The sequence below is a fragment of the Pygocentrus nattereri genome, chromosome 14 (genome assembly GCF_015220715.1).
Source record: "Pygocentrus nattereri isolate fPygNat1 chromosome 14, fPygNat1.pri, whole genome shotgun sequence".
NCBI lineage: Eukaryota > Metazoa > Chordata > Actinopteri > Characiformes > Serrasalmidae > Pygocentrus > Pygocentrus nattereri.
In genome coordinates, this window is record NC_051224.1 from 25,619,483 (window position 1) to 25,630,365 (window position 10,883).

At 38.6% G+C, this 10,883-nt stretch overlaps 1 protein-coding gene across 2 annotated transcripts in view; it reads right to left on the reverse strand.

Annotated features, from left to right (window-relative positions):
* The window catches only part of si:ch211-234h8.7 (uncharacterized protein LOC561627 homolog), a 32,930-nt gene extending 22,387 nt beyond the window's left edge, over positions 1-10,543 (reverse strand). Inside the window, exons 1-3 of one of the 2 annotated variants that reach the window (XM_017713746.2) lie at positions 10,496-10,543; positions 9,170-9,358; positions 8,654-8,693 (exon numbers count right to left, since the gene is read on the reverse strand). The gene's annotated coding sequence lies outside the window, so the exon portion shown is untranslated. The remainder of the gene's footprint in view (positions 1-8,653; positions 8,694-9,169; positions 9,359-10,495) is intronic. The other variant, XM_017713747.2, reaches the window with a different exon arrangement.
* Positions 10,544-10,883: the final 340 nt, after the last annotated feature.

The following is a 10,883-nucleotide window of genomic DNA, read 5'->3' on the forward strand; positions in this document are numbered from 1 at the left end:
GCAAGCCTGGTCTTTTAGGTAGGGATGGTGTCCACCCCACGCGGGATGGTGCTGCCTTACTTTCGTGCAGCATAGCACATAGTCTCTTAGTTAGTCGGCAGAGTAGCAGTAGCCTTAGAAGCTGCTGACAAACCGGAGCCGGGACCAGGCCGCAGACAGAGAGGCTTAACCGACCGTCTGTGAGCTGCAAAGAGACGTTACCTAGATACCAATGTATTCAGACTGTGTCTGTCCCCCGAGTCAAACATAAATGTCAAAAAACTCAAACAGTAAATCTAAATAACCTAACGTATATTAAACAATCATATCCAGACTGTAGCACTAGCACTTCAAAACTAAAGATTGGTTTACTTAACATAAGATCTCTAAATTCAAAAGCAGTAATAGTGAATGAAATCATAACTGATCAGAAATTTGATGTGTTGTGCCTCACTGAAACCTGGATTAGACCCGATGAATATTTAGCATTAAACGAAGCCACCCCTGCAGGCTATAATTATATACACAACCCCAGATCGTCCGGTAGAGGAGGCGGGGTCTGCATAATTTTTAGAAATTCCCTAGCTGTCAATCAGAAACACTATGATAATTTCACTTCTTTTGAGCTTCTTTACATCAATATAATTAATCCAATTACAAAACAGAATGCATTTTCTTTAATTAATATTTACAGACCACCAGGACCCTATGTAGAATTTTTAAAAGAATTTAGTGATTTCGCTGCAGATTTAGCAGTTTGTAGTGATAAAGTAATTATAGTAGGAGACTTCAACATTCATTTTGAAAAAGTTGATGACTCATTAAAAAAGGCTTTTGCATCAATTCTAGACTCAGTTGGTATTGCTCAAAATGTAACAGGACCTACGCATTACTGTAATCATACTCTGGATCTGGTTTTGACCCTGGGTGTTAGCATAGATAACCTAGATATTCTTTCTCAAACCTCAGTAATCTCAGATCATTATCTTATTTCTTTTAAACTTCATCTTAGTCATAATATACGTACATCCCCCAGCTACTCTATGAAACGTTCAATAACGCCCTTTACCGCTCAACAATTTACTGATAACCTTCCTGATTTATCAACCATAGTGTACTCTCCAGGTAACCCAGCAGAACTAGACAAACTAACTGATTGTTTAGAAAATACCTTCCGGTCTACTTTAGATGGTGTAGCACCACTTAAACACAAAAAAGAGAGACAGAAAAAACTTGCGCTGTGGTATAACGACCAAACTCGTACTTTAAAGCAATTAGTACGAAATTTTGAGCGAAAATGGCGATCAACCAAACTGGAAGTATTCCACTCTGCTTGGAAAGACAGTATTGTTGAATATAGAAGAGAAATTAATAAAGCCCGCTCAGAGTATCTGGCCTCTCAGATCGAGATTAATAAAAACAACCCTAGAGTTCTCTTTAGTGTTATTTCTAAACTGACTAAAAATCAGGCAGGTACTGATCCTCAGATTCCAGCAATCCACACTAGCAATGCTTTTATGGACTATTTTGATAATAAAATCGAAAATATTCGGGACAAAGTTCAACAGATAAATAGCACATCTTGTCTGTCATCTGGTGTGGCTGATATAGAACAAAATCCAGCTACCGAAGTCAGGTTGGAAGTTTTTAACCCACTACATCATTTAGAACTGGAGAAAATTATCTCCTCATCAAACTGCACAACCTGTACACTTGATGCAGTTCCCACAAAACTATTAAAACAGGTATTACCAGACATAATTAAACCACTATTAACAATAGTAAACTCATCATTAAACCTGGGGTATGTTCCCAAAGCCTTTAAACTAGCAGTAATTAAACCTTTGATCAAGAAACCAAATCTTGATCCTAGTGTACTATCTAACTATAGACCTATTTCAAATTTACCATTTATTTCTAAGATTTTAGAAAAGGCCGTGGCCCAACAACTTGGCTCTTATCTGCAAAGAAACCAGATCTATGAAAAATTCCAATCTGGATTTAGGCCTCATCATAGCACTGAGACAGCTCTAGTTAAGATAACAAATGATCTGCTTCTTGCCGCTGACCAAGGCTGCGTTTCTTTACTGGTACTTCTTGACCTGAGCGCAGCTTTTGATACAATAGATCATAATATCCTCCTAGAAAGATTAGAGAAAATGGTCGGTATAACTGGAACTGCCTTATCGTGGTTCAAATCATACTTGACCGATCGTTTTCAGTTTGTGAGGGTAAATAATATACCCTCCAATTATACAAAGGTTAGATATGGAGTTCCACAAGGCTCTATCTTAGGACCGTTATTATTTACGTTATACATGCTCCCCCTGGGCAAAGTTATTAGAAAACATAATGTTAATTTTCATTGTTATGCAGACGACACGCAGCTCTTCATATCAGCCAAACCTGATGACAAACAGAGAATAAAGAAAATGGAGGATTGCGTAAAAGATGTGAAATCATGGATGTCACACAACTTTCTTCTATTAAATAGTGATAAAACAGAAGTTCTTCTATTAGGCCCTAAAGCTGCTAGAAATAAATTATCACACCTAATGTTGAATCTGGCCGACTTCTCAGTCACACCTGGTTCAACAGCTAAAAATCTTGGCGTTATCATAGATTCAGATCTAGCATTTGATAAACACATATCTAATGTTACTAAAACAGCTTTTCTACATCTCCGTAACATCGCCAAGCTAAGAAATGCTTTATCCTTACATGACGCAGAAAAATTAGTACATGCCTTCATTACGTCAAGGCTAGACTACTGTAATGCGCTACTGTCAGGATGTTCTAGCAGTAACTTAAATAAACTTCAGCTAGTTCAAAATGCTGCAGCCAGGGTCCTTACTAAAACTAGAAAATTTGACCATATTAGTCCAGTCCTATCAGCTCTTCACTGGCTTCCAGTCAAATTCCGCATAGACTATAAAATTCTCCTGTTAACGTATAAAGCCCTACATGGGCTCGCTCCTGAGTATCTGAGAGACCTTATCTCCTATTATGAACCACCACGATTACTTAGATCACAGGGTGCTGGCTTCCTAGTAGTTCCCAAAATTCAGAGAAGCTCTGCAGGAGGAAGAGCTTTCTCTTATAAAGCGCCCCAACTCTGGAATAATCTCCCCGATAATGTTCGGGACTCAGACACAGTCTCAATCTTTAAGTCTAGACTAAAAACTTACTTGTTTAGTTTAGCTTTTGGTAGTTAATGTTAATTCCCTTTAGATAAGGCTGCAGATCCAGGGGTTCATGGACATAGTGAATTGTGGGTAAACTGAGATGCTGGTGCTGCTGTCACTCACTACATGCAGTCACTCAGGTTTGTGGACGGTGGAGTGGGTGAATGCCAGTGTCTCAGGGAGCCTCCGTGTCTATGTTACCTTCTGGCTCTCTCCCTTTAGTTAGGCTGTCATATTCAGACCTGCCGGAGTCATTAGTCACACTCTGATAATTTTTTACATTTTCTGTTCTTCATAAATACAGTCTAAACTAATTCCTAAATCTTTCCTTCCTCCGAGTTACTGACTGTCCACCGGTCCGGCCCAATACTGATGGATGTCCCACCCTCAAGTCCCCCTGTCCCCCTGATTGACCAGACTGATGGAAGTTTCTGGAACGCAGCTTCTCCACTACAGATCACATCCAAATCTATATGAACTCTAATTGTTTCCACTGTTGATTATACACACCTGAATATATTAGAACTGCGTGGATGTAAAATTGACTTTTCAATGTTTAACTTATAAGTTGTCTGACCAGTGGTAGGATGGTCCCCCCTTTAGATGTGAGTCTTGGTCCTCCCGAGGTTTCTTCCTCCTCCAGCTCTGAGGGAGTTTTTCCTTGCCTCAGCGCTCACGGGGGTTCTGTATATTCTGTATATTATGTTCAGTGTTTTGTCTGATTCTCTGTGCTGTGATTCCCATTTTTGTAAAGCTGCTTTGTGACAACATCAGTTGTAAAAAGCGCTATATAAATAAATTTGATTTGATTTGATTTGACTTTTGCAGCGTTCTGGAAGCTACTGAAAAATGAGTAGTTAGCTACTTTGTAGCTACTTTCCCAAAATTTGCAACAGCTACAATCTAGCTACTTTTCCAGAAAGAGTAGTGGCTACTTTTTATCTTCTTTTTGAAAAGAACTGCGGTACTTTTTAGCTACTTTCAAGGCACAATTGTCAGAATGTTTGTGAATCTCCATCTGACACACCAAACAAACCAAACTTATAGTGTGAACAAGACACTGCATTTAATCATGAAACATACAATTGGAAAGCTGCAAATACACTAAAAGATCACCAAAAAGTGTAAAGGCAAAGTCAATCATTCCAGGTTTTTCCTAACAAAAATATCTGAATACAAAGAAACTTTTTGTCAACTGTTGAAATAAAACTGCTCCAATTTAAACAGATCTGTACAGACATGACATTCAGAGTCCTTTAAACTTCTGCAACACTTCAGCCTCAAAACAGCCTCAAAGTCATCATCAGTATCTGTGGCTCTGTATGGGGTGAGAATTAGGCCTGAATAATATTTATATTGCTGCAGAACCACGGCAGTTCCACAGCAGAACTAGATTTTTAGGTAAAATATCATAAAATAAATAATCCTTATAACACACAGTTCTAATACAGCTTAGTAATAAATGGTCTTAAATGCTGGAGTTAATGTGGAACTGTTAATTCACCCTTTAATGCTGAAGACTGACACGCAGACTGCTGGTCACCATAGCAACACAGACAACGAAACAGCAAAGAGAGAGATTTAAGACAAACATTGATAACCTGGCGACGAATAGACTTATTTGCAGTCATAATCACTCAGCTGGTGTCCTGATACATTTAATCTGCAGCAACTCGTGAAACTGAAGTTGCTTCTCATTCATCAGCTTCTCATTCAAATTTTCCTGTTCCACCTTAAATGGCGCAGCAGTACTATCTGGTGCCTCAGAGACCATTTAAGGTGGAATAATCAGAATGAGATGTAGTGTGTCATAATAAAAGTGTAGCCATGGTAGCAAACAGTCACGTAGGTTTCGTCGCTCAGTGTGGTGAAGGACCGCCAACTAAGAGGGAGCCTGAAGGTTCAAAAAAACCTCAATAATAAGCAGTTATGATCAGACCTGCTCAGTGACTGGATCACCTGTCAGGTACTGAGAGCTTTTAGCTTTATATACAGCACCAGTGAACTAGAGTCACTACAGCAGTCTCTAAACCTCGCTCAGTCAGTTTAAACCTAGTCTCTGACCTCCTTCTGACAGCCTGACACTGTTGTAGCTGAGTTTAATTTCATTACTTCTACTTTTTATTTCATTTTATTATTATTTTATTCATATTTATTTACTTCTTTCTTTAATTCTTTTACTTTCTTCCCAATAACTTTCTTTTATTTCAATTTATTTAATTTGATCTCAATTCTATTACTGTGTTATATTACCTTGTAGAATATTTTCACTTGGTGGCTGTAAACTTTAATTTGCCTATTTATTAATAATTCTTATTATTAATAATTAATATTGCCTACCTTAGTGTTGAAATCCTATTAATTGGTTTATTATCTTGCTTTTATTTCTCCTTTTTAATCAGAGGTTAATTGTTCTCTTAATTCTTTTGCCATTTTTCTCATCTGGATTTTCTGTTAATTTGTTTTTGTAGTTTTGTTCATTTTAGTTTAACCTGATTAAATTACGCACAATTAATTACACACAATTAAATTACACTGAATTCATTACACATCATTCCTTTTTCAGTCCCTTCAATGTGGTAAATGCTTGGCTGCATTGAAAACAAGGGCCAGCCTTAATGTATTTACCAGTGAAAGTAAAGGCTGAGTGATTGATTCATTGATTGATTGATTAACTCAGAATGATGCTACATCAAAACAGACCTGCAGGAAACAAAGCTTTTTAGGAATAGCTTTTTAATAGCTTAGGAAAGGAATAGCTTTTTAATATAATGTTATGGAATGTAATGTAGTGTAATGTTATGAACTGTTTTCACTCCACTGTCCAATCCAGGATCATTACGGTCCTCCTAAAACAGGGATCTGCCTGCTGATGGTGCTGGTCAGCGTTTAGATTGATAATCAATCATCTGTTTCCTGTCCAGTGGTGAATGAAGTACACAAACCCTGTACTTGAGTTAAAGTAGAGATATCCAAGGTAAAATACTACTCCAGTAGAATTAGAAGTTCCTCCCTTTAGACCTCCACTTGAGTAAAAGTACAAAAGTATTTACCTTCAAATGTAAAGAAGTATCAAAAGTAAAAGTACTAAAAGATTAATTATCATAATGTAACTTAGTTACAACTTTAATAAAAACTTGCTTTAAACTGATCAGTTTCCTTTACTATATTGTGTCTGTAAACATACACTGTGTGCACAATTATTAGCCAAGTGAGTATTTTGACCATAATATTATTTTTAGGCATATTTTCTAACTCCAAACAGGTTAAACTTGATTGCTTAATGGATTCTAAGCATAGCAGGCGATGTGTATCTGTGTAATGAGGGAGGGTGTGGCCTAAGGAGGTCAACACCATATATCAAGGTGTGCATATTTATTAGGCAGCTTTTTTCTTTAGGCAAAATGGGCCAAAAAAGAGATTGAACTGACTCTGAAAAGTCAAAAATGACCAAAAGTCTCTCAGAGAGATGCAGAATTCTTGAAATTGCTAAGATATTGGGGCGTGATCACAGAACCATCAAAAGTTTTGTTGCAAATAGTCAACAGGATCGCAAGAAACGTGTTGAGAAAAAAAGACACAAATTAACTGCCAAGGATTTGAGAAGAATCAAGCATGAAGCTACCAGGAACCCATTATCTTCCAGTTCTGTCATATTCCAGAACTGCAACCTACCTGGAGTACCAAGAAGTACAAGATGTTCAGCGCTCAGAGACATGGCCAAGGTAAGGAAGGCTGAAACCCGACCACCACTGAACAAGTCACATGAGCTGAAGCATCTAGACTGGTCCAAGAAGAATCTGAAGACAGATTTTTCAAAGGTTTTATGGACTAATTAAATGAGAGTGACTCTTGACAGACCAGATGGATGGGCCCGTGGTTGGATCAGTAACGGACACAGAGCTCCACTTCATGCCAGCAAGGTGGGGGTGGGGTACTGGTATTGGCTGGTATTATTAAAGATAAGCTGGTTGGACCTTTGCGTGTTGAAGATGGGGTCAAAATCAACTCCCAAGCCTACTACACTTTCTTTAAGCAGTGGTACAGGAAGAATCTGCATCTTTCAAAAAGACAATGATTTTTATGCAGGATAATGCTCCATCACATGCATCCAAGGACTCCTCTGCATGGCTCGCCAGTAAAGGCATTAAAGATGAAAAACTAATGACGTGGCCCCCTTCCTCACCTGACCTGAACCCAACTGAGAACTTGTGGGCAATTTAAGGGAGATTTACAGTGAAGGAAAACAGTACACCTCTCTGAACAGTGTCTGGGAGGCTGTGGTTGCTGCTGCACAAAAAGTTGATCGTCGACAGATCAAGAAACTGACAGACTCCATGAATGGAAGGCTTATCACTGTTATTGAAAAGAAGGGTGGCTATAGTGGTCACTGATTTTTTTATTTCTCAGAAATGTTCATTGGAAAGCTTTGAGTTGTAAATGACTGGTAAAGGCAGAGAGCTTGCAGACATGATGGAGAGAAGGAATGTAGATGTTCTGTGTGTCCAGGAGACCAGATGGAAAGGAAGCAAGGCCAGGAACATGGATTCAAACTGTTCTATCATGGTGTAGAGAGGAAGAGAAATGGAGTAGGGATAATCCTAAAGGAACAGCTTGGGAAAAGTGTTCTGGATGTAAAGAGAGTGTCAGACAGGATCATGAGCCTGAAATTGGACGACAAAACGGACAAAACGAAAGAAGGACTTATCCCTACTCCATTTCTCTTCCTCTACACCATGATAGAACAGTTTGAATCCATCTTCAATGTTCCTGGCCTTGCTTCCTTTCCATCTGGTCTCCTGGACACACAGAACATCTACATTCCTTCTCTCCATCATGTCTGCAAGCTCTCTGCCTTTACCAGTCATTTACAACTCAAAGCTTTCCAATGAACATTTCTGAGAAATAAAAAAATCAGTGACCAATATAGCCACCCTTCTTTTCAATAACAGTGATAAGCCTTCCATTCATGGAGTCTGTCAGTTTCTTGATCTGTTGACGATCAACGTTTTGTGCAGCAGCAACCACAGCCTCCCAGACCCTGTTCAGAAAGTAAAAAGTCGCTCAAAATGGATAAACTTCAGTACAGATACATGAAAAAACTACTTAAGTACAGAAACCAATTACATTTACTTAGTTACTGTCCACCAGTGTACCTGTCAGACTGATCAAAATTGGCACAGTGAATATCAGACAGTGTTTGTGTAGACAAAGCATCTAAACTAATACTTATCATTATTCTGTGATTATTCATTATTTCTGCTCTGTAGTTATTGATTATTGATTGGAGTGCCACCTGCTGGATGTACAATGGTAGCTCAGTCACAAGCAACCAATTAATCAGTCAATCAATCAATCAATCAATCAGTCAAGTAATCAATGGCTATAAGACTCTATATTTTTTCTGTAGAGCTTTAGATTTCTTTATGAGCACTATTAAGTCACAAAATGCCATAAAATAAAGAAAAATAAACAAAGCAGCTGCTCACCTTGACTTGATGTTCTGGATGCTGCTGCTGTGTCACTGTGCTGTCACAAACACAAACAGGTGGCTTCATCAGAGCAAACCATCTGCAGACATTCACAGCCTAAAGATTGGATTCTCTTTAAACAGTTATGATTAATAACCATACAGATATGAGCTTCTGAAGCATCTCTCAGATCAACCAGTGAGAAACAAGGACACTGAAGGACAAAAGACCCTGAGTGATAAATAATGAGGATTAATAACGTCCAGACTGTAGTTACATGCCAGAGTTGATGCTCGTCCAGCCAACATATTGCTAGATTATCAGCCTTATTACTCCTTCTATAAATAAGCCTAACTTTGATATGTTAATTAGCCTCATTATGCATTAACACATAGTCCTCTCTCTCTCTCTCTCTCTCTCTCTCTCTCTCTCTCTCTCTCTCTCTCTCAGCTCTCTCTCTCTCTCTCTCTCTCTCTCTCTCTCTCTCTCTCTCTGTGTGTGTGTGTGTGTGTGTGTCTTAATAAGAGATCTTACCTCCTCCTTCTGCTGCTGCTGCTGCTGATGCTCCTCCACTTTCACTCTCACGTTTATCCGGGCACGTATGACCGTACAGACGTCAGTGTTGGGAGGAGCGCGCTGCTAGGTCCTAAAGAGAGCAGGAGTCGTGCGTCGTGGGAGCAGCAGCTGTTTTATTAAAGGGCCCATATCAGGGAAAAACCTGGGCTTCACAGTACAAGTTTGATGTAAACATTTTTCAAGTTTTTTAAACATACAGAAGCTGCTGAAACACACCTTTTTGAATTAGCTATTTTTGTGATGTCACAAGTATCAGCACATTTACATACTGTGCTATTCAAAGGCCTTAAACACTTAAGCAAATAGCATTAATCTAAATATAGATAAACATAAATACAGTAAAACATTCTTGTTTTTAAAGATGCGTCTTATGAACTGGTTAGAACAGCCCTGGCTGTGTTTACGTGCACAGATTTTCTCCAATCTGATTGAATACATTCCAATTACAGATTAAGACTGAGGTGTTTATTCTCACTCTACTCAACAATTTGATGAAAATCTTTGTTTACATGCTCACTACAAGTAACCCAAAATGATGCACAAGTAAGTGTAGATGTTACCATGACAACCAGCATCATGTGAATCCAGTCAGAGTGAGATGAGCAGCAGTGAGCAGTGCTTGTGTTTTTAATTACTTTAAAATGATGTCAGACTCAGGAAAACGTCCCTCACATGTCCTTATTAAAGAAGGCTGAGAGAAAGACGTTGTGTTCTGAGACACATAAGCTGGATGTCCGTCCCACCGTCTTTTCATCAAAGCATAAACTTTGTCTCCTCTGCAGACCAATTTCTGCTCTACCATGTTGAACGGTCTAAATTTTCACTGTGATGCGACGCATATTCAGAACGGACTTAAACTTTCTGATAGGGAATGCAATCAGCTACAGGCATTTACTCGGATATTATTCTTCTAGTAAATGGACTTTTCTGACTGAAGTATATACATGGATGTATTCTATTCTGATTGAGCTATTAGTCGGATTATTAACGGATAATTAGGCTGCATGTAAACATGGTAAGTGATGCATTCCAGAAATTCCATCACCTGATTTAATTCCATAAAGTACTGATTAGGAAAAGAGGGTATTATACAATAATTATGATTAATACTGGGCTTTCTCAAGGAGATCACCAGCCACAGGCTTCACATTCACAGTGATCGACCCCCAACACAAACCAACCCAGACATACTCAACCACAAATTACAGACCACACAGCTTAACACTAACAAATAACAACAATTAAACAATTTTAAAGTCTCTTTTCAGGAGGGTGTGCACCTACCATGTACCCCCAGCACGAGAGCTTGCATGGCTAAGCCTCATGAGTTTCTCCGAGCAGTGCCAGTCAGTTGCTACAGTATTAAGTATTTATATTAATCGTGAAGTCCTTCCCCTTGTTTATCTCTCTCTCACACACACACACACACACACACACACACACACACACACACACACACACACACACACACAAAATTCTGTCCCTGTACAAGACCATATCACAGGCACTACTGGTGTCGATAACAACTGCTTCTCATTAAGACTTAAGACTACTTCTCATTTTGCTTATTTTCTCATTATTATTGTTTACATTTGTATTTACTGTCTTTCTTTTTTTCTTTTATCATTGTTGGTCTGCCTGTTTATGTTTATATGTCCTCTCTAATGAATAC